The following is a 24588-nucleotide window of genomic DNA, read 5'->3' as shown; positions in this document are numbered from 1 at the left end:
CTCTGACAGTCTCCGAGGGCTGCCATTCGCTATAACTTCTTTCTCTCTCTCTCTCTCTCTCTCTCTCTCTCTCTCTCTCTCTCTCGTGTGTGTGTGTGTGTGTGTGTGTGTGTGGATTTTGCATATTTTACTCATCTTGAAGATAACCTTTCTCTTAAGTGGTTTCACACTTAAAAGCTTAAGGACTTAACAGCATGCATTTATTTTATATTGGCAGCAGCCCAGTTGGTTTCTGCTTTACATCAGTGGCACCCAGGGTTACACTGAGAGTAACCAACTATGACAGGTATAAAAGGAGTATATTTATTACCGTCAAGAAGATTCACAACAGGGATATGCACTTTAATGTGCAGTAATTCACCGTGTGTCTTTTTCAATTAGACACATATAGCTTTTGCTTATTGTGCATGGGAGAGAGAGAGTTGAGGTATTAATATTCATGCTGTCATGCTGTAACGTAAAGGATCAAATGAAATCAGTTAATGCTGGACAACAGGGGAGAGAGGACTGCAGAGATAATGTAGTTCCAATAGGCATCACTGGGAGGGTGAACAGTCAGAGAGTCAAAGACCCAATGATCATTATTTAAGACTAGAGCTGCAATGATTGGTCAATAAATCAATTAATTGATTGACACAAAATGTATCAGTAACAATTCTAAGAATTTTCAGCTTCTCAGTAGAGGCTGTGGCATCAATGATCATTCTTTTCACCCTAAGTTATCAACAGTGTTGTTGTACTCTTCCTCCTCTCTTGCATTTTCTGTACCACCCGCTTCCTCTCCCACCCTTCCTCTTCCTGTCTATCTCTAGTGCTCAATCTCCTGGCTCTTCACTCTCTCGTTTCATGCTCCATTAAATGCTGATGAAGTGTTGCATATAGATAGTCGTATATACAGCAGCCCTGCTCACTTTTTCGACCTCTTCTTACTTTCTTCATCCGTTTCCGTGTACACGCTTGCCTGTGCAGAAAGAGAGGAGGAAGAGCGAGGGGGTCAGGTCAGAGGGGGTGACAACCCAAAAACACACAAGTTTTTCAACATTTCTATCTCTCTTCCTGTTTGTCACTGCTTCTCTTTCAGCTGTTAACATGCCCAGTGGTCTAGAGAGGAGCTTTAATTAATTCAGAATGATAAACACCTTTGTTACACAACCAGCAAAGAGTCATAGCAACACAATTCTCCTAAGATCAGGATTCATCTGTGGCCACATAACCGTTACAAATGTTGATTTCGTCTGATGACTTAAAGCTGATACAATATTCACCTGCCAAATGCAGAGATTTGCAATTAATTGTAGAGTTCATACACATTTAGTTATTTTGTGATAAATCAACCAATTTCTCGCTGACATTTTCACATCTAGACAAATGGCAAAGGAAGAAATAGTGTAATTTTACATAATGTAGTTGTGTCAACTTGTGTCTTAATGGTTGAAACATGAATAGCTTTTAGTTTTGTTTCCGTTCAGAGTAGCTTCCCTCTGTTGCGTCCTGTGTTACTTTTACCAAATAATTACTCATCAAACCCCACAGGTAACTTTTTCATGATGCCATTTTATCACATTTTCTGTTCATTTTTGTATTTTACACTGGTGACTAACAAACACTATGAAAGAAAAATAATAAAGCTTGATTCCCTGAATCATTTATCATCATTACCCAGCATGCAGTACTGCAGTGCTGATGATATACAGCTTCTTACTGTCCCTACTGTATTTCTCTCATACTATATTTCATTTCATGGTGATGACTCTAGATTGCTGGAGAAAAATCTTTGATCCCTGCTGTCATTTTGACCGGACTGATGGATGGATCGATTGAATTTATATTTATATTTGTATGCACCTGAATTGGATGAGTTCAGTAGGGTTATCAAACATCTACTCAAGTGCTGCACGTGACCCAAAGCAACTTCAGAGAAGTGTCTCTGCAGCAATGAGCAGAGCAGAGCAGAGCGATTGTGTAGATGAATGTGAACAAAAATAAGTTGTGATACTGTTGTTGTATGCTTCTGGTGCACACTTGTGCAAGTGGTTCTACATTCTTGCATGAATGTTTAATCACGTGTGGCAGCGTGTGCATGCTAAAACGCAGGCAGAATGTGTGTGTGTGTGTGAGAGAGAGATAGAGAGAGAGAGAGAGAGTTGTTGTTTGATGGCTCTTCCTCTCCATATGCCAGTGTCTGCTTTGTCTTGTTCTGATCTATGTTTCATAGATCCAGTGCTGAGCATTATCATGATCTGAGATGAAGCACAGCAGCACAGACAAGTATTGCTACATTCACATTCAGAACATATGTATGGGCAACTAGCTATTGTCGGCCATTTCTTTTCCAGCAATACGTTTTCATATAGTTGCAGACAATGTACTGAGAATGTGTGTTAACATTTGAGGTTCTTTTAATAATAATGATGAATTTCTACATTATAACTCACTAACACTGTACTCAACTATAATTTCCTTGATAGAGACCTGGTACTTTATGATAAATAATGTTATTATGTTATTTAGTGTTTGACAGAAAATTCAAACTACTATTTCCAATTCTGATAACTAAGTAAACAAACTGTTTACATTGCTCGTCTGATGATGTTGTATTTGTGTCTTTACTGCAAAAAACACCGGCTCTTACTGGGAGGATGACCATTTTTCAGTCCTGAGTAGTGTGTGCAGTCATCCTCACAGTCATCCATAGCCATCCTCACACACAGCCCAAACAGCCTCCCCCTGAGAAAACAGGGCAGCGTGCATTTTGCCTGTGAGGCAAAACCCAGGGCAACATACAGTGTATGTAGCATCAACGTAGAGCTTCTTTCATCTGCACTTTGGCATCTGGTCATCAAGAGGACATTGTTTAAAGAGGTCAAATTAAATGTCAAATTGTAAAAGCGACAGGCTTTTCTTAATGTTGATGGCATTATTCATAATTCTAATAATAGAAATATTAATAAAGATTAGTTTATTTTGAAAATTTTACAAAAGGATTTTCACCTACTTGTGTTGTTTCATTAATAATTAACATTGAAATTAATTATACAAACACGCTTGTATCTTCACTGCTAATTTTGTCTTTATTCCCAACTGTGAAAATATTAATGCCAAGGCCTGATTCATTTAGCTGGGCTATCATTAACTATAAAAAGATCATTTGCAGTGGGTTGGAATCAGGATGCCAACTGATTATGGGCATTTATGTTTTGCTTTTTTGCAATACAGGATGTTTAACATTTGACTCAAGTAGGTCATAGTAATTCTGTCAGAGCAGCCTGTCTAAATTTTTTGTGAAATACATATCAGCTGTCCTTTATTATGTTTTCTGTTTCCAGTCCTCTTTCTTTTCACTTCCCTCTCTTCCTTTTAAACCTTTCCTCTGCTGCTCATTTCCCACAGTGGCTTTCTTTCTTTTTCATTTCCACTGCCTTTTCACCTTTACCTCCTGCCTGTCTTTCTGTCTCTGTCTGATGTGTATGTTTTGTAGATCCACGACAGATTGAATTGGTCATTATCTGCTTTTATCTCCAAAGGGCAGGCATTCAGGTTTCCTGTGGTTATGTCAGTGTGTGTGTGTGTGTGTGTGTGTGTGTGTGTGTGTGTGTGAGAGACAGAAAGGTTGAGACAGGAGAAAAGAAAGTTGGATGGAAGCACGAGGTTGACAGAAAGATGTGCCAAACATGATCATTGTAGTCCTTAGTTTTTCTAAGCTCTGTAACTTCTGCTGCAGTCTCGTTAGTGAAAGTGTTAAAGTTGGAATGAAACTGTGAAGACAGTGCTGTTTATCTTGATGTGGTGCTGTAGTGTTTGATCATACAGTGTTGTGTTTTATGTAGCGTAAAGTGTGAATGAACTACAGTATAATGTTAGCATACAGAAGAGCCTTAACAGTCCTCTAATAATTTCTCTGTTTCTGTAATGTGTACATTTTCAGAGCCAAGCCATGTTTTGGAGAAAGTTTGTCTCAATGGTTGACACTTTTGTTTGGTCTGCAGCTGGATTGTCCTGATGTCCACCTCACATACAGCTGTAACACGTTCTAATACAGCTTCAGCACATCCAAAAAAGTCACTGTGAATCAATAACAGTTTGTTTTAGACAGCTAGAGATTACATCATAATTATTTTTTACCACTTTCTTACCACTAAGTGTTAGCATTACTCACCGTGGCTGTGAAAAAATCTCCAGATGTTTCTCTACATACATTACATCTACTTCATTATCATTATAGTTTCAATCAGGGAAATGTGAAAACTGAGCTGGTTCTGTTTAGTTTGACAATGACACTTTTCTCTTGTTGAGATCTCTCTCTCTCACTCTGTGTGTGTATGAGAGAGAGTTGCTAAACATAACAGGATTTCTCTATTGGCTCACTATCTCTCCTACTTGCTAACTCTTACCTCTAAGTTTGCCAGAGAACTCAGGTCATAAACAATGTTGTGTGTGTGTGTGCACGTGTGGGCTGCTGACTCTGCAAACTGCGATTGTGTCAGAGCTAAATTGCTCCAGCTCCCTTTGGTGTGGGAAACAGCACACAGAAGATAAAATATTCAAAGCTACTGTCCTGTTTGTGTTTGTGTGTGTGTGTGTGTGTGTGTGTGTGTGTGTGTGTGTGTGTGTGTGTGTGTGTGTTTTGTTTGTGGCAGATGGATTGCTTGATTGGATTGCTTACACACACACAGCACAGTGGCCAGTCAGCTTCTGGTTGTGCCCGACTTGTGAATCTCTTCATCAGTGAGAGTCCAGCAGAGAAATCAAGGGTTTTGATTGGAGTTTGGAATCTGTCATTGCAACAACCTCTCCTCGTGACTCAAATGAGCCTCTAATTAAAGCTGCAAATCAAAATGTAATCCATGTGAGACTCCTTTCCTCTTCTCTTCTCTCCTCTCCTCTCCTCTCCTCTCTGTCTTTTTTGTCATCTGGGTTGTTTTCATGTCTGGATCATTTTTCTGCCTCACAATGAAAGCTCTCCTCTGGCCTGACATTTTCATGCTTTTACTGTGAAGGAGCTACAGCTTTCAGTAACCTTTTTAACACCAACACTGTCGACTGCTCACTCACTGGTGCATACAAATAAGCTCTTAGAGAAAATGTGGACATTACTGGGTATTTTTGGTCAGTGAATCAGACATTATTAACAGACATTATTGCTCTTTGGGCAAACACCAACCTCCATCATGTCAATTTACTATACTGTGCTGTTTGTATTTCTGTTGGAAAACTGCTTGTGCTGTGACCTTTTGCCAAACATCTGACCACCAGTTCCACTCTGTTTACTCTCCACTTGCCCTTGAAAACACCTTTTTGACAGATGTTTAAAACATGTATTGTATTGATTAGATAATTCTTCATAAGGGCACCCTCCTTACCACACCTTTAGCTTCAGCTCTTGGAGTTTGCGCTGACTTTAGTGTGTCTGTATGACTTATTTTCCTCTTGAAACATTTAACACCATTTACTCATGTTTGTTTTCTGCATTCACGCTCAGTACATCAAGTTCAAAATGCACTGTATGTGTTTGGTATTCTTCCAGCACACATACAGTACACAAGCTGAAAAACCATTGGAAAGCATCACACACTCAAGGCTGCACTGCAGTGTGAGTTGGGTTGTCTGTTTATTGATGTCTACTGATTTTCCCTCACTTCTTACTCTGGAGTCACACATCAGTACATTAGCAGGCTGAATCCTGGCTCCTGCTGATGTTCAGGCTGAAGTTTAGTTGACTGTTAGATTTTCTCTCCTTTGGCATTTTTCAAGGTTCTTCTCTAAGAGTTTGTTAAATTTGTTTTGACCGTTTTCATTTTTATTAGCTCAGTGTCCTTGTAGTGCCGCATCCTAAAAGACTTTGCAAGGAAACCTTTTAAAGCTACTGTAATTTTTGGCTTTTCAGAGGTTATACTGTTGCTGTGAAACTGAGTCAGATACAACTGTGTAGCACTGTGATGTCTGGATTGACAGCAGATGACGTGTCTCCACCTTACACGCACTGCAACGAAGCAACAAGGCGCACAATTCATTATTATTCTTCCACACTAACTCATCAGCTCGTGATCACTCTGTTTATTATATCAGGCTTGTTATTCTGTCTCACATAGAGAACACGCAGGTTGATAGTGCAGATTATAATGAGGTTTTTCTAGCATCCAAAAATAACTTGGACGAGAGACAGACTTGCAGACTTACACCCTCCTGGCACTGTGGATATGACCGTACACATTACATTATGTTAGACATACAGGTGTGGATAACAGGCTGGGAGGCTAATAGATGAGAGATCACTTGGCACCTCAATAATCTCAATTTTTCTTGTTCCATGTTCATGATATAAAAGTCCAGTTTTAGATTTCCTTACTTGCTTTAGGCAAAAGAAAAGAGAAATTTCACTTTCAAGACTTATCTAGATTGACCTGTAAAAAACAAGCCGATAGGTTGTTTGTGCAATAGATTGTTATGACCCAGGAGCAAAGGGAAAAGTGTGGTGACGTAGTCTATAGAGTGACAAAGTCTGCGTCAGGAGGAGGTTGGGGTGGATGGATGGGTCAACAAAACACAGGGACATGACACAAAAGAGCGGTGTTCGATTCCCATGTGAAAATAGCAGTTCATGTTGTTTCTGTTATTCATGACTGTTCGACAGAGTTAACCACGTTGCTCCTACTGTAACCATGACAACAGAGGTCGTCAAATGTTGACAAAGTACTTGTTTTAACCCAAATCACCATTACTGTTATTGAAGTAACCATGGCGACAAAGATAGGTATGCTGCTATCAGTAGGGTCCACTTGTGTAGGGGCGCTATTTCAGGAGACGCTCCTACGGGTCATATCATAGGGTTAAAAAAAACAATCTATATGGTTGTTCAGGTTGGAGGAGTTGGACTCACCATAGTCCTTCTCTCTGTTTCTATTTATCACGATCAGTTAAGAAATGAATCCTCGTCCAACTAAACCAGTTCTGTACAGTAAATATACATAAATATACTGTAAACAGGAGTAATGTTGTACTTATAAGGCATCATGTAAATATACTGTACGACTAAACAAAAGGAGACTTGGTTGAAGAAGTATTTCCTGTCATATTGATTTGCTAGCCACTGAAATTCAGTGAGCCAATCACCCAGTGCTGTGCACAATTAAATATTGATTTCTTTCTGTTGCCATCTCTTCATTTAGTTTTAATGACACTACTGTAGATGACTGCCTCCTCTTTTTTTCTCAACTGTTGATGGACTTAACTGTCTACTGATTACTGTGTGCTTCACATGCTCTCGCCACGAAGAGAAAATAAAATGAAATAGTAACAGGCAGACTTAAGTCACATCAGTAATGATTCATGGTTAATTGTGGCAGCTGACAGCATCTCGATGTTGTGCTCATTCTCATATGTTTGAATCCTGTCTTAGTCATAATAATGAGGCAGAGCGTGGAGACCAGGCAGCTGCTGCAGTGTGTGAAAGTGGGGCTCTGAGCAACGAATGAATGAGAGTGATGGAGTGAAGTGAAGTGAAGGAAACATGAAATGAGCAGGGATGTTTGGAGCGTCCTGCTTGTCTTCCTGTTGCATCATTACATTGTGGAGTCTTTTATTTCCCCCTCTCTGCTCACTGCCCTCCCTTTCCACTTTCCCTGCTCTTGCTTTTACCTCTTTTTTTGTTTCACTGCCATGTTTTCTCACTCTCATGTTATCACCCCCTGCACCTATTCTCTCATGTTCTCTTTCACTTGTTCACTCCTTTATTATAAGTGACAAGAAAATGTAATGTATTTCATTGACCGTGAAGCACCGTGTTGAAGTCACATTTGTGGCAAGAACAGGGTCACCCAGGTATGTGTGTGTGTGTCTAAATTTAAATGCCTCTGCTAAGGTCAGCAGAAAAGTGAAAAATATAGCAGAATTAATTAAAAAAAACCCAAAAAAACAAGCATGAAACCCACCCAGGCCCACTGCATGATGGTACTTGTGCTGATGTTACTGTTGGGCTTTCAAAAGGCTTTTCTCTAATCGTAGTTATAATTGGTTGGTCATATTTAGACTCCAATATTAGATGAAAATGTTAACAATATTTGGTCTGATGAAATAACTCCAACCTGACCTGCAGATTGACCACAAACAAACAAAACACAGATTCTGAAATATGGAAATTATGACTGTAAATGGCACAGCAGCTCTGTCCGGTGTTGAGAAACACACACACACAAAATTAGAAATTCAGGGCTGTCACTCATTCCTTTTGAGTTTTCATATGGGTGTGTGTGTGTGTGTGTGTGTGTGTGTGTGTGTGTCCTCTGGGGTGGCAGACAGTGCAGTATACTGATAAGCAGGGTAGAGCCTATTAGCCGTTTGGCCTGCAGCCTGAATGTCGCTGGTGATTTTCTGTCTCTGGTCAGAAAGCACATCCTCAGTTATCAGAGAGCCAGTGGGACATGGGATGGTTTCAATCACGTGATTTCTGTTATTTCTTTCTTCATTAACCTCAACCTCCACAGCCACAAACCTCATTTCTTGTCATCTCTCTTCTCATTCAGTCCTCTCTCTCTCTTGTTGTGTGTTTGCCTCCAGCATGCTGCAATCTGAACCAATCCTGTGTCATCTGGAGAGGAAAAGCAGCATTCATTGTTTTATCTGCATTTTAACAAGAGCACCCCTGAGATTATAGCTTTTGTAGCTCTTCCTCTTTTCTTCTCCTCAAAGTCACAAAAAATCTCAATCTTGTTTTATTTTATCACCATAGCAACAGTCAAAATCAAAATGTCCATCTTTTTTTTAATTTTTAATTTTTTATATACTTTTCCTTTTTTATTATGATCTCTGGCTTTTTCCATCTACAATAGTTTACAAACTTGTCAGGGGCATGAAGCTAATGATCACACATGTTCTTGTTCATCACCTAATGAATGTGTGTCTGAAACAGGAAGCTAAAAAAAAAAGAATGGAGGGCTGCATCCATTTTTTTATTGATTCATCTGATGATTGCTTTATCAAGTAACAAATTCATTGTTTTCTCTATATAACATCAGGAAATAGTGAACAATGCCATGTTTGTCACATTTCTATGAATCCCAAATATAGAAACACTACTTTTGTCTGATCCTAAGGTACTCAGTTTACTGCCACAGAAGGCAAAGAAAACCAACAAATAATTTACATTTATACAGCTAGAACCAGTGAACTTTTGGCATTTTGAACTATTATTTAAGTATCACAACTGTTGGTGATAAATGTTCTGTCAATCTACTAATCAGTTAATGAGCTAACTGTGGTAGCTCTACATTATTGTATGAAATAGATGAAAAGTTTACCACTGTATCTGTGATTTGTTTGTGGGAAGTCATGTCGTTTTTTTCTAGTGATTATTTTTAGTTTATAATTATTTTTAATTAAAAAAGAACACCCAAACCACCAGCTGGTGGTTATTATTGATAACACCATTACCTACACAGCTGTTCCTGGTCTCTCTCTCTCTCTCTCTCTCTTCTCTCCCCTCTCCTCCCCCTCCCCCTCTTTCTATCTTCTCCTAAACCCAACCGGTCGAGGCAGACGGCCGCCCACCCTGAGCCCGGTTCTGTTGGAGGTTTCTTCCTGTTAAAAGGGAGTTTTTCCTCCCCCCTGTCGCCAAGCGCTTGCTCGTTGTGGGAACTGTTGGGTTTTTCTCTGTAACAAAGTAAGGTCTTGACCTTACCCTGTAAAGTGCCTTGAGATAATGTATATTATGATTTGGCGCTATACAAATAAAATTGAATTGAATTGAATTGAATTGTTTGTTGAATAGTAATTGTCGCCTCTGGTGTCTCCTTGTTAGAAAAACGTGTCATTCATTGAAGTCATTCATTAACTGTAAAATGCAGCCAGTATCTCACTAAACTGAGTCATTAGCTCTGATGAACACAAACAATGGAAAGAATAGAGTAAAATATAAAATCCTGTCAAATTCAATTACTCTGTTATCAGCATTTTGGTTACCACTAGTGTCAGCTCAGACTGGCCACCTGTCCAGGGTGTACCCCGGCCTCACCCAATGTTAGCTGGGATTGGCTCCAGCCCCCCCACCCCGCCACATCAAAGTCCAGACAAGAAAAGAATATTAAACAAAACCACACCTATCCCGTGTGTGTGGGTGGGTGTGTGTGTGTGGATGTGGGTGTGTGTATGATTGTGTGTGTCAGACTACAAAACAGACAAGGAGAGAGTTTGATGTTTAAAGTAAGACATCAACATTTAGGGAAAAAAGCGAGCTTATTTACTGTCTTTTTGAAAGTGAGATATGAAAATGTCTCACTTTATTAGTCTCAAGCAGGTACACTGTTTTGTATCGTTTATTGTGTAATCTTGAAGGAAGTCTCCAACATTTTGGGGAGATTCTTTCATTGGCTTTCTTGTGGAGAGTCAGGTGAAAAGATCAATACTGTTCTTACATCTGTGAGTCAAGTGCGTACCTGGAGCCATGAAGCAGTTAGTTTAGCTTAGCATAAAGGCTGGAAGCAGGGAGAAACAGTCTGCCTCTGTCCTAATTATGCCTATAATATGCTGAGTAGCAGCACAAAAATCCCCTAAAACCAATTTTCAATTTTACATTTCTGTTAGCTAAAGTAATAAAAGTGTATTGAGGTGCTGTAGGTTGTATTTTCCAACGATGAACAGAGCCAAGCTAGCTGTTTTCCCTTACATCCAGTACTAATGCTAAGCTAGGCTAACTGCCTTCAAACTCCAGCTTCAGACATAACTCACAGACATGTGAGCATTAGACCATTCATCTAATGCTCAAAAAGAGAGAGATGTATTTCCCAAAACACTTTAAGTCTTCCCTCAAGAACATCAAATAAATATTACAAAAGCAAAAGCAATGTTAGACAAGTCAGCTTCTTTTATCACTCAAAAATAAAAGTCTTTACCTGGGATAAGGTGGCATATCTGTCAGCAAAAGGTCACCTGGCAAAAAATGTCATGCCGTGACTTCCCATCTTAATTTCACAAGATTTCTTGATTCCTGGACGTGGCTCTGTCACCAAAATGTGAAGGTTGTTGAGTCATGTAGCAGTCGTTCAGAATACATGGCAGGTGAAATCACATGACATAGAAGACCCTTTCGTGACATACATGTGTGAACAGTCCAACAAGTTGAAATCCCTGGCAGTGTAGCTTTTATTGAGCCCATATGACGGCAGCATATGTGAGAATGGTTAGTGCTAAACTGCAGCTAAAGCAGAAGCTAAAATAGCTTGTAAAGCTTTAGAAAATATGGCCTACCCATTGATTTACATTTAGCTGTGATATAGACTAGAACTCTATTGTCTGCTTTATACGAGTGTTGGCATGTTGCATCAAAACAAGCATCATTCAAAATGAAGATGAAATGAGTTTTTCGTAATAAGGCAATAAGGGAAAGGGTTATTTGTCCAGCAGAGAGCTCTCCCAGGCAATACATATTCAGCATTTTACACACACCTCCCATTAATCTGAAGAACAGAAGCGCTCGCCTTGTTTATTTATTATTGATCAGGGTAAAATACCAGAGGTGCTCTTGCTGCCTGTTAAATCAGAGCAGGATAGATATGGCTAAAGCAACCATTGATTTTTTTCCTTTCTTTTCTGCATTTAAAGCTCCTTATTATCATTAAAATGCAATGAGACCTCAATTTGTTTAATATTTGTAAGTGGTTGCTCTGTGTGTTTGCGTTGTCTTATCCCCTTCTTTCTCTCTATTTATCTCTGTCTTTGTATTTATTGGAGGGTTTCTTCGGTCCCAATAATCTGAACAGATGATTCAGTGTACAAATAGAAGCTGTGAGAAGGACACAGGCACATTTCGGCATGCCACCAGATCTCCTGTGTATTTATGCACATAATACACAGTACACAGAAATCCACTGTCGTTGTTTAATGCCACTTATTTCACGATCACAACAGGAAAAGAACAAGAGGCTTATTTGCAAACACTGAAATTGGTTTGCATGTGACATCAGGAACATCTTGTGGCTGTGTAGATTTGTAATTACTGACAATAGTGTCAGCAAATACAGTCTAACTGCTCTCGTCAGCTTGTGTTTGTATCGAAACTCCTGCCACAGTTTGTTCCGTCTCAAGGTCATAGTTAGCTATAAATAACAACCTGTTTTGTGACTTTATTGTCAGTTTATATCGCACAACAGCAGCTGAACCTGCTCATTAGAGCTGAAATGACTGATCGATTAATTGATTAGTCGGTCATCAGGAGATCAATCAGCAACTATTTGGTGATTAATTGTTTTAGTTGTTCTTCAAGCAATAATGCCAAATATTTTCTAGTTCCAGCCTCTCAAAGGTGAGGATTTGTTGCTTTTCTGATGTGATATTAAACTGAGTATATTTAGGTTTTGAACTGTTGTCAAATGTCAAATGATTAATAAAGGAAATTATCAAATGAATCAATATTGGAAAATAATATTAGCTGTAGCCCTACTGTACACACCTCATCAAACCTTTTCATATTTGCTGCACTAGCAGTGATTTGTTTGGTAAAAATGGGGAAGGACTTCATAGTGTTAGCGTTGATGTCAAGCATAGGGGGCAGAAGAAAAGCAGGCTTCAGTCGTGGCAGTTTGTCAGTCTTCATGTTCTTTTTTTTTTTTTTTTTTTTTTTTTTACTTTTGTGTGCAGTGACATTCAATTCAATGAAAGTACTATTTGCCGTACACAGAGGAACAGTGGGGTTATTTCATACAGTTGTTAATGCTTGTGGATTTCCTGTTTGACAGCCTTTAACAGAAAGTGTCATTTTATTAATTGATCAGCCCACTGGCTGTCTGTCTGCGCGGTTTAGTGTGTTGTTATTCACATCAGCTCTCTAAAACTCCATGTGCAGCAGCTTGTGCCTCACAGAGCTTCCTTCAAGATAAATCAGCATTTACAGCACAGTGTCTGCAAAAGGTTATCAAGCTCCTCTGTTGCCCCGAGAGGATCATCCTACCGTAGATACAGCAGGCGAGGAGTGTGTGAGGCAGTCCTTCCAGTGGCCCTCAACATTTGAATCCAGAGAGATTCGTTACCAAACTTCAAGCATGTATTTAATACGAGAGCCTGTTAAAGTATTTGGCTTTAAATGTACATTCCTTCAAATTGGTTGCAGTGTCAAATGCAAAAAACTGCTACATGGAAAATAGAAAGCAAGCTTCATCAATAAATGTGTGTCGAGTGACTGAGTCCAATTTGCTCTACAAATATCAGCTGATGGAATAATGCGTAATGAAAAAAAAAAACCTCTCTGGAGCCCGGTTGAAAGGCAAAACTGACATAGTGTTTCAGATCTGAGCAGGGAAAAGAAAAATCATTTTCACCTCTGGTGTCGTCAACAACTGCTGATGCAAAATGGCTGCACAGCTGTACTGTACAGTCACTTTGCAGCCAGGGGAGGGTTTGTCACCGTCGTGTCCCTGTGACTCCACAGAGCAGCAGTGAACAGACCACTGGCACTGTCTGGGTCCTCGACCGTGTGAGGTGAAACCAGGCCTCCCTCAGCTGCTCAGACTGAAGATAATCCAACGGGGAGGGGGAGGGGGAGGGCGTAGGCGTGTTCCCAAGAGGGCTCATTAGATTTCTTGTAGTGTTGGTTGAGAGACAATGGAAAAAAAAACTCTAATGTTGTGGGATTTGATGTTATATGCTGTTAGGGTGACTGGAGAGGCAGCAACATCCCTCCTTTGATATACAATGGCATGATTGAAAAAAAAATACGAACTCTAAATTGTACTGGGCAATATTAGTCAGTCAGTGGAATCATTTCATGCTAATTTCATATTGTGTAAACCTTTTATGAAGTTTTGTCATCCAAATCAGTGATTCCAAGGAAATTATAATTAAACACATTTAAATGTGTGAAGATTTTTGTCTGATGTACAAAAGTGGAACACAATTTATTACACTGAAAATCAGTGCCTGCTAGTAATAATAAAACATAATCATCTCACGTACACTGTCTAAAACGTTACAGAGGTAAACTAAACCTTTTCGAAAAAGTGGGGTTATTTGGTCAAATTTTTGCCAAAGGCTTCTCCATCAATACTTTGACAAGTGGATAATACTGTTAAACAGCTGACACTTGAACTTAAAATCAAGCTGAAGTAAAATCATTATATCCACAAGTTTTTATGATCTGTCTTCATAACTTTCCGAGCCTTGGTGTAGTAATAATTAAATATTATATATCAGAAGTACACTTCTATATTACTTTTGGGTAAATTTAATGCTGTCTTTTTTAATATGTAATTTCCCGGTTGTTGGCAGCCACTTTGTCTTCTTCTGACATTATACTCTTCCTTTCTTTCTTACTCCTTCCAAACTTTGTTTCCAAGTGAGACTTTCTGCTTCCTGTAAGATGGTGTGAAATGAGATCACAGCTGTTGTGCGTCTGAGAGCTGAGCATGTGCACGTGTTGAGCAGGAATTAGTCTTTGAAATCTTCGCTCTTTGATCAGTGATAATGCGAGCTGCCGTGCTCTCGCTCCTGCTGTGTTGACGTTGAGACAATATGCAGTCGACAACAAACCGCATCTTCAATGTTTTCCAGCTGGAGAATGACTCTCATCTCACCCTCCGTTTCCACTGAGGGAAACTGGCACCTGAAGCTGAGTTACCACAGTTTATTCCATGTGGTGATGAGGACAAAGTACGCCAGGTGTAATAAAGGTCAGTGCTCAAGTGTTGGTTATGTTCTTTTAAAAAAATGCTTTACGCCGTAGGTGCTATATTTCAAAGTCAAACAGTGAAAGCCCAAACAACAACATTACTGGTCCAGCTTTGATGAAACTACAGTGGAGAGATGATGCAACATGTTAGCAGTGAGCCCGAGGCCCTGCATCACTCATCGACGTAAACATGGTTCACACGGTTTGTTTGTTTGTTGTTGTTTTCTTGCCTTAAGTCTGTTCCTGTGTGGTGTGACTCCCTCTCTACCACTGTGTTTAGTCAGGACAAGAGAGAGAGAGCACAATCCAAGGCTATTGAAAACACGCACACAATCTCACACACACAGCAGCCCATTTTCCGTGTAAAGGTACATTAACTAGTGTGTGTACTTTAATTGGATTTCTCTAGACCACACAAAAAACACCCTTTATTTTCCATTCTGTTTTCTCACTAAGCCTCAAACCTTATGGCAGGATTAGCTTACTAATTCAATTTGGTTCTGCACATACAAAACTACCCGTTATCTGCAAATACATACAATATATAACACATATATATATTTTTAGCCATGCAAGGCTGTAGCCTTTCAGTCTTGTTTATTTCAGGGCTAGTAACTGTTGATTAAGTCCACAGATGTAGAAACAAATTAGACACTAGACAATAGATAGAAGATAGATTATTTGAGTAGAATGAAGTCAAGTAAATACTGCACCATACAGAATAGCTGATGGATGGATATATACTCTGGCCTGAGAGGTGGACTGAGGAGGAGAAACAGTGAAGGGAATGAGTAAAATAAAGTATCCAAATGAGGAAATGATGGTGTGTTGAACTAGAGTAATGAATTTGGAGTGGATATATCTTCTTCCTCCTGATCTCATCCCTTGTTTCACCATATGAGCAGACAGTTAATACAGCGTCTCTGTCTGACTGGCTTAACACGTGGTCCATCACCACAGCATCAACGTGGCACAGATTCAGAGTTGTAGAATAGACAGAAAGGGCCTATTATATTATCAAAATATTACATTTGCTGTAAATCTCCCTTCTCATTTCCTGCTTTTCTCCTCCTGTGTTTTCATTTATCTCCCTTCATTAGTGCCTCCTCCCAGCTCATCACCGCAAATATATGGATTCCATTACTGTTAATGTAGCTAATGCAGGTTAAATTTTTAAATTCGCTCACGCAAAAGATCATCCCGCTCCTCTTTCATGAGCCGAAGGAATGTGTCTGAACTACTGAGTACATGTGCCTGTCAGTCGTTTGGATTGATTATGTGTGTGTGTGTTTGTATATTTGAGTGTGTCTATCTGCTGAAACAGATGGAGAGTCTCGTCAGCTCTACATTTATTTATTTATTTAAATCTAATATTTAGTGCTATACCTGTCTCTTCCTGTGACTGAGATGCTGCCCGTCAATCCAAAAGCTGTACACATGAATACTGGATAGAATCCAGATGAGCTCCACTGCAGGAAAGCCAGCTCCATCTCTCTTCCTCTCCTTCTCCTCCTCCCATTTCAAGCTCTCCTCTTCCTCTCCGCCTAAAATCTCCTCCCCTCTGTCAGTCAGTTTCTTCTCTGCACTGTATTCATTTTCTGTTTCTTGCTCCTAAGTCCTTGAAGCTGTCCTCTCTCTCTCTCATCGCTCTCACTCCAGTAATCCTTTCTCCACCTTACACACATTCATCTTTTCTTGTTCTTCCAATTCTGTCTCCCCTTCTATGTCCTATGTTTTACATTTCTGACTGCATAACCAGACTGTAAACAGTGCAGACTAAAACAAGAAATTCTGAGATGCAGCGGCTGTAATTAAATCCACTTTTATTTCATTCAATACTAATTTACCTCATTAAGTCATGATCTTGAGAAGAAAATGTTTTGCTTACACTGTATAGCATGAAAATGAGATAAAATAAATTCAAACAATGGCTGATATGTCAAAGAAACAGAAAATAAACTATGATTTGAGATCATGGGCTAAAATAATAATGGCTTATGTGTGGTTTTGTTATTTTTTTATTTAAATATTTTGGATATTATTTTTAGTAATTTTTCTAAAAAGTCCTCCAAATGACAATGAGAAAAAAAATTGCCAGTACCTTTAAGCCTTTTTTTTATAGCCTGCAACCCTGACAGCAGGACGACTCTAGTGCTCTCCAAAGTCCTCACAAATCACTGTTGGAAAACCAAATCTATTTTATAATCTGACAACAGATTAAGGTTAAAGTTTGGTTAGATTTGGGCACAAAACAACTTGGTTAGAGTAGAACAATCATGGTCATGCTTAAAATAAAAGAAGAGGTTGAGTGTGATCTCCACTCTCACCATCTCTGTAACTGTATAACTCTATAACTCACCATCTTCTTCGCTCCTGATGAACAAGAGCTTTGTAAGTTTGTTTGATCATTTTCTGAAACAATGGATTCTGTCATTTTTGCTTGTAGGAAAGTCTAAGTTTTTCCCACGTACCATGACCAAGCAAACTCAAAAGCGTTCTCCACCAGCTGAACATCACACACCGGCCAGACCAATATTTTCAAAAACAATTTTTAAAAATGGCTCAAAATGGATCAAAATCAATGCAGCAAAACCAGAGATATCATAATTCTTCTTGCCATTACTTGCCACCTACAAAACCCGCAATGCAACTTGACTGCCTTTCAGTTAGAGAGTTGGGTGTGTAATGCTAGCTATAGCTAATGCAGCCTCATGCAGAGATGAGTGGGCTGCAGAGGCCTGGTAAACACACTTGTTTCTATACCCACTACATCCAAACTTACACTCTTCCACCCTGTCTCATGGGACATCTCTTAAGGTAGTTTAGCAGATTTTGTGCAGCTCCCTCTGGAGCCACAATAAGCTTTCTACTTGTTTTTCGTATGCAGTAATGCTCCCCAACACCTGTAACAACACTTAAATGTGTAAAGTCAGCGGAGCTCCCTGTTAAATAAACAGTATATTCCCACGACGACCCTCTGGCCTGGTCGTTTGCTCTTCTCTTGCAGGTACAGGTAATTGGTGAGCGGGGGCATCCACCTGGGCTGACTGGCAGCACTTGGGCCCAATGCTACCAGTCATTATAAACCTCTAAAATCTGCCACTTCAGTCCTCCCGGAGAGAATCTCTCCATGCGCTTTGTTTGGTTTCTTTATAATATTTCTCATCTCTGTTCTTTGCAGTTTTGTAAATAACTGCAAAAGTTTGGCATCTCTCCCTTTATGTATCATAACCCTTCGAGACAACAATAAATTATGCTTTCACAGTCTGCATGGCTGATTAACTTTGAATCACTCATCACTGAAGCCATTGTAGGCTCACATTAATCACAACACATCTTATAATCTTAAAAAGTTAAATCTTAAATCGAAGTCAATCTGGAATTTTGGAAAACTCTCTTCCAAAGATACTCGGCAAGTCTGTGATGTACAAAGCCAAGCTAACATTCAGACTTTGAGGCGGTTAGCATGTTATTATCGATGGAGCTGGTTCAGTTTGCTTTTCATCATGACATTATACACTGTGGATGTGAGTCTGTTCTCTCTATTTTATATTTGAAGTCTTCAAATGTTAGCTGAGCCTCTCCGACTCTCATCTGACTGTGGCTGTTTGGGCTTGATTTGGTCCGTTACTGGTTTAATGGATTTTTACAGGAAGCCCATTGCTTAAATGGTCCGGAAAAGCCACCCCACCCCCCTCCCAAGTCTAAAAGTGGGGGTGGGGTCTTCTGTTGGACACCTGCAAATATTGAAACTGATTTCATTGAGGCATCTTAACCAGGTTAATAAAGACAACCTTATTAATGTGGCAGATAATCTATCAACATGTAGCAGTTACCAAACAGAAGAAGTCTGCACTCCTGCCCCTGCTGCTCCGGAGGGATTTCCTTTCATTACTGCTGGCTCTGCTGAGGCACCATCCCACTCTGACAAGTTACTGCTGAGATTCAGATCACCTCCACCCACAGCACTGTTAATCTATTGAAAATCTGTCCATCCCATCTCACAGAAAAAAAAAAACATCTAAAAAAATGCTAATATAGTTACTCAAGTATTTAATAAGGAACCTGCACAAGGACATGAACTGAAAACTGATAATAAGCTTCGTTAAATGTCTAAAATTTTTAAGAAACAGTTGCAGCTTCAAGCTGTGGCAACTAAAGTGGATAAAAACTTTATTGATCCTGCTTCCTTATCCTTTTCTAATATTAGACATTTAAATGAACTTCATGTGACTCGACTATTCAAAAAACACAAAAAGATATGAGTAGATGAGCAAAGGTGAGCAAAAGTAAGCATTGAACTGAAAATGATTTTTACTGAAGTTGTATTTAGAGGATTCTGGTTTACTGAAAGGGAGTCAATGTATTTACATATATGGTTAGGCCCAAACATAGCAGTCCTTTATATTTTCATGTACAGTATGAGAAATATCCCCATGTGGTCATTCCAAGATAATAATGGTATTCACAGACTCCTACCTGCATTAAAGAAAATCTATGCGATGTCTACAACATTTGTTTTGGGTCCTGCAGGTTATTTTCCTTCTCTCTTCTCTAAATTAACCTCTGATCTTTCCTGCACAGACAAACCAAACGATGTAGAAAGCTGTTTACTTGTCTTGCTTATGCACGTTTTCCTCACTTCCCTCTCTTTCTTCCATCCCTCTCTCTCTCTCTCTCTCTCGCTCTCTCTCTCTCCTCCCTCTCTCTCTCCCTCTTCTCTTTCAGGTAGTTTGTCTGTGTGTCATGTCAAATGAATTTCTTGCCTCTGGCCTGTATTCAGAAGAAGAGTATCAGCACCTCAGATGCACATCACATCTGCCATTGCCGTTATTCCCCTCCTTCTCATGCCGCAGAGATTCTTTAAAGTGAGTGCAGTTAAGATTGTAATCCACTGTTGTTACGCTTTGATAGGTATATGTAAAATTGACTGCAGGATCCTGCCTAACTTAATGTTTCTCTCATAGAGGAGATGTTGTCATAAAGCATTGCTGCAGAGCTGGAGCTGATTGAAATGCACATCAAGGTTTGGGAAGCTGGCCAGACATAGTGTTTTTAAACTGCTCATTTCTGTTGCACATTATCAAAATACCACCTATAAATCATTAGTCTCATAGTCTTGTGGTGCTGAATTAGCTAGACCGATCTGTTATAGTGAGATAACAGACACCATCTGCTGAGGAAGCCTTTGTCTTTGTTTGCATGGATGACCTATTAATATGCTGTACTTTTACAGCAGCTGACTTTAATTTTGTCAAGCCTCTTACAGTTCTGATTTATATTATAAAAGGTATTTTATAATACACATTAGATAAGAAAAACATTTCATGATTTTGAACTTATGGTTAAATATGTCTGAATGTCTATAATTATTCTGAGGCCCTTAAATTAATTAATTCCCAATTTAGGAGATAGTAGCTTTTCATCTGCCTCAAGACATTCAAGTGGACAGCAGAGTTACACTGTTTTGGGGAATTTGCCACATTGAAGTTCTAGTTAATCAGTTAAAACATAAATACTTGGATCACCCTCATACCCCTGGAAAGCTGCTGGCTTGTGCCACATTTAGACTGTCTAAATGGGTCAACATGTGTCAGGCAAGCCTCGTTTTAACTGGGGTCGAACGCGGGTGAAACACTGCCCGTCTTTGGTGACTGTAAGCACTTTATAATTTATTTATACCAAAGTTTAAGCATCATTTAACTGACTCTTGAAAAAAAAAGGAAAGGAAGATAGAAAACATACATAAAGAATAAGAGAGAGAGATGAAAGATTGGCAGAAAGAGGACATAAACACAGGAGTTGGGGGAGAGAGAATACAAGGAAAGAGGTGAAACCTTACTTTTATATGGTAATTGTTCAATAGAATTCAGTGCAATTGTGTGGTTTAGCATGTAGAGTATGAATGTAGCTACACTGCAGACAGGAGTCTCTGCTGGTGTGCCAACCAGTGCGAGAGCTGTGGGCTGGGCTGAGCATGCGTTTATCTAATCTGCACCTATGCACATCCACACCACCTATAAAAAGGTATTAACAATAGACATGGAGAATCAATTAGTCTTATAGTTTTAAACACTCTAATATCCCCAAACCTAACTTCAATTGTAGATTCTTAATCACTAACTATAGCTTTTTTCCTTCCGCCTGCCAATTTTACCATAATGTAATGTTATGCAGGTTAATGAATGTTCTCCTCACCAAACTTGCAGAGTTAGCCAACTCCTAAAAGTTTCCAGTAGGTTTCTAAAGTAATTGGCTTTCACTTGCTTAAATGGTAATGTACTTACTTTAGTCAGATTTCAGTCAGAGCTATTATTGAATCAGACTATAATGTCTTGATAATATTGCACTTCCCACTTTCATAAAGGTTAATTAAGTCTAACTCAGTCAGAGGGGAGTTAAATGAGATAGAGAGAAGCCGTGTGAAGATAAAAAGTAAACTCGGAGATGAAGATACACTGAGAAGAAAGAGAGGGACTGGTTAGAGTAAGCACTTGTTTCCAAAGTACAAGAGGCTGAGGTTTGTGTGTGTGTGTGTGTGTGTGTGTGTGTGGGTGTGGGTGTGGGTGTGTGTGTGAGAGAGAGTTATGTCTGTTTCTCATGCTCCATTTTGTTAAAAGTTTCTGCTTTGTCAAGCTTGACGTCCAGGTCACTGTATCTGTCTCTTTACCTCTGTTTCTGTGGCTCTCTGTCCATCACTCTCTTCATAACCTCCCTTTCTTCTTCTATATTTGCTCTCCTGAATACAGACAGTGTGAGGAACAAAAGAAAAGAGGTTGAGAAAGGAAATTGGGATCAACTCCCTTATGGTCTATTTTGTTTGGTAGAAAGAGCAGTTTCATGAAATTTAGGACAAACACAACTGCAAGCACAAGACAGACAGAGACAGACTGGATTAATAACGGAGGAAAACACAAGAGACGAGAGATTTAGACCCTAAAATATTTTCTCTCTGGAACAGAGCTGAGATGAATGTTTTTTTTTTTCATTAAAGGTAGCCAAACAAAAACTGAAAGGGTCCTCTGCTCGTTACTTACTATTATTTGTGTAAGCTTTCTGGTCTGCTAATTTCCTTTCGGGAAAACTCCTTTACACGTTGTTTCAGCATCTTAAAATAAACCACTCTTATGAATTACCCTGTGTATGTGTTATATAAATAAGGTTACCTTGCTTTGTATTACTGGTGAGTCCCAGTAATATGTAGATTACTGAGGACATAGTGTAGCATTTGATTGGAATTATTTTTACATGCACCTTATTTGTTTTTCCAGGTACATTTTATGAAAAACAGTAATTGCTGCCAGGTCGTAGGTCAGGTGGATGTGTGGTGTTGACTTTTTCAATATCTAACCAAGGCCAAGCTCCCAATCTTGTGCTGTGTGTGCTGAAACATATCCATAAGACATGTTTAATCCTGTATTACTGCTGTAAGTAGATTGTATTGCACCACTTTCTCCTAGAAATTACATTCATACATAACTAATTTTCATCAGAAAATATGTTTGACAGAAATGTAATGCTGGCTTTGCTTTTGACAAACTGATGAAATGTTGTTAATTGACATAACTGGCAAGTAGCAGAAATGTTGACACTAACCGTATCAGTAAAATGTTTGATCACAATGTATTTAATCTGTTTTAAACCAACCTATTCAGTCTTTCAAAAGTGAATACAGCATTACTGAGCTTTTCAAGTGTCATTTTTAGATACTTGCAGCACTTGGTTCAGTGTCAGGAAAGATGGTCATCTGGTTAAATACAGATAAAGTTCACAGTGACTCAAAGCACAAGATACAATTTAACCAAAACCACAATCTTTCACTGACCTTCACCAAAGTGCTTTTGTTGCCTAAAGCTAACTACAGACAGGACTGTGGATGGTGAACCCTGGTCTCTGGCACCAAAGTCCTGGACTAACACCCACCGCCCATGCTGACCACATCCCTTCAGCTCTGATGTGGTACAGAAATCCAAGAAGCCTTTACATTTGTCACAACAATATAACTGGGGAAACATTGTTGTCATGGAACTAGCAACTCAGTGTTGAGTTGCTGGCATCATTTACACTTCACTGAAGTGATCTGGGACACGAGATCCTGTTTCTGTTTACAAGACAGACACTGCGTGAACTCCACTTCTTCTCTAGTATTTTCCTGATTGGTTGGGCCTCTCGTCGCTGATTATTTAATTGTTGTGTTCTCATGCTAAGAGGGCTAAGCGAACATCCTGCACCTAAATATCAAATGCGTGCGTGTGTGTGTGGGTGGTCGGGTTGGTGTGAGCTCACTTGTTATTCTGCAGCAATTGCTCACTATGGCAACCGTGAATAGTCCTTTGTGTTAATTACAAGGACATAATGGACCCTCCAACTTCTCTTGACCTCCCTTTACACACTCATTCACCTTAATGGGGATGATTGGCTAGATTGCTATGCAACACCTCCATGATTGCAGTAATTGTCATTTATTACATTGCCTGAAGTCTTTCAAAATAACCAGTTGCATTGTACCATGAGACAAAGAGAAAGTATTCGGTATGAAATTAGCGCTGACTACTTTCTATTAGCTAATGTTTATCAGTGAGTTTTCATACCTCAACTTAATGAGGTGCAAAAGTGTACTTGCAGTTTACTGAACACGGAGAGAGTGTGTAGAGGGTGTGATCCTCCAGAGCACACAGTCTACTTCAACAATTGTGTTTCTGTTATCATGTGAGGAGTGTGTTCTGGCCAAGGGCTGCATTTATCCTGCTCTGTGTTTCCTTGACTCTGTTGTGTGTAAGAGGATCAAGGCCAGTTGGTAGCACCTCTGTTTAAATGGGGGCCAGTTCGTCCACATGCCTCTCGTGTTTATTTTTTTAAGGAATACCTCTCTGCCTTGTTTGTTCAGTCTCTTTAATTACTTTTCTCCCCCCCCCCAGTGTTGTGTTAATGTGAATAGTGTTGTTGGCATTGTACAGTATTCTTTTCAGGGTGGGTAATTTATTAAACAGCAGCACCTTGGTTACAAGAGCTTATCTGTTTGGTTTGGACACTGCATTAAGCCTGTGGCCTCACTCATCTGTTTTTTTCCTCATTATAGTCGCTCTCCCTTTGTTCTCTCTCATTTTCTATTCCTAACTCCGACTCTCTTTTTCTCTCCTGCTTCATTCTCTGTCTCCAGCTTGGTTCCTCCAACATATTTCTCATTTATGGCATCTTGCGCTTTTTTCTTTATTTTTTTTTATTTTCCCTCATCACTGACTTTCCACCACAAACTCTCTCTGCTTCCACATCCTCACAGAGCTTTCTGTGGTTTCAGACATATTAAGTCGATCGGATAAAATGATATAACGATAGTCTCACATGAGCAATGGAGTGGATAAACATACTATACTGATACACTGTACGCTCAGACGCAATTGAAGCCTGTGGGATTTATGTGTTCATATTTTATTAAAGACGCTTGGTTATTCTCTTCCTAATGGTTCTCCAGTGACTTCAGTCATTTCCTCCATCAACTGTATTGTTCTGCAGTAAATATTAGCATTTCTGTTTCTTTTTCATTTCTGAATTCCTCATTTTAAAGTTGATACTCACACTTAAGGGCTCATAAGAATTAGGCTGGTTGTGAAATTCACTGGTGTATTTTTCAAAGGTAATATGAGGATGAGCCATTCTATGAGAGACATTTGAATACTGGCTTTGTTTTCTTGAGTGTAGCTGTAGCTTACATGTGTTAGCTTCTCCCTCTAGTCACCTTGCTGTCCTCTACTGAGAAATTCAGATCTGGTTTGTTGTGTCATATACCCTGTATCATTGATTTAGTAAATAAGAGGGTCATGTTGACGTTACAAGGTCACTTGTGCTACAGCAACATGAAATAACTTCACAGATGCAACATTGCACTTACACTGTCACCTCTGCTGCAGTTTGAAGGTGCAAAAAAAGTGAGTGTAGTG

The 24588-nt window shown here is 39.4% G+C and overlaps 1 long non-coding RNA gene across 1 annotated transcript; it reads right to left on the bottom strand.

Moving 5' to 3' along the window:
- Window positions 1-417: 417 nt before the first annotated feature.
- LOC139606317 (uncharacterized) lies at window positions 418-13837 on the bottom strand. The gene is made up of 3 exons (XR_011684602.1): window positions 10884-13837; window positions 8489-8584; window positions 418-961 (listed from the first exon to the last, which is right to left on the bottom strand). It is a non-coding gene; the product is annotated as an uncharacterized lncRNA (long non-coding RNA).
- Between the last annotated feature and the right edge of the window lie 10751 nt (window positions 13838-24588).

This window comes from Trachinotus anak, unplaced genomic scaffold (assembly GCF_046630095.1).
Source record: "Trachinotus anak isolate AG129_WGS33_773 ecotype Australia unplaced genomic scaffold, CSIRO_AGI_Tana_v1 ptg000021l, whole genome shotgun sequence".
NCBI lineage: Eukaryota > Metazoa > Chordata > Actinopteri > Carangiformes > Carangidae > Trachinotus > Trachinotus anak.
The sequence above is the reverse complement of the archived record's forward strand: the minus strand, read 5'-3'. Positions and strand labels throughout refer to the sequence as shown.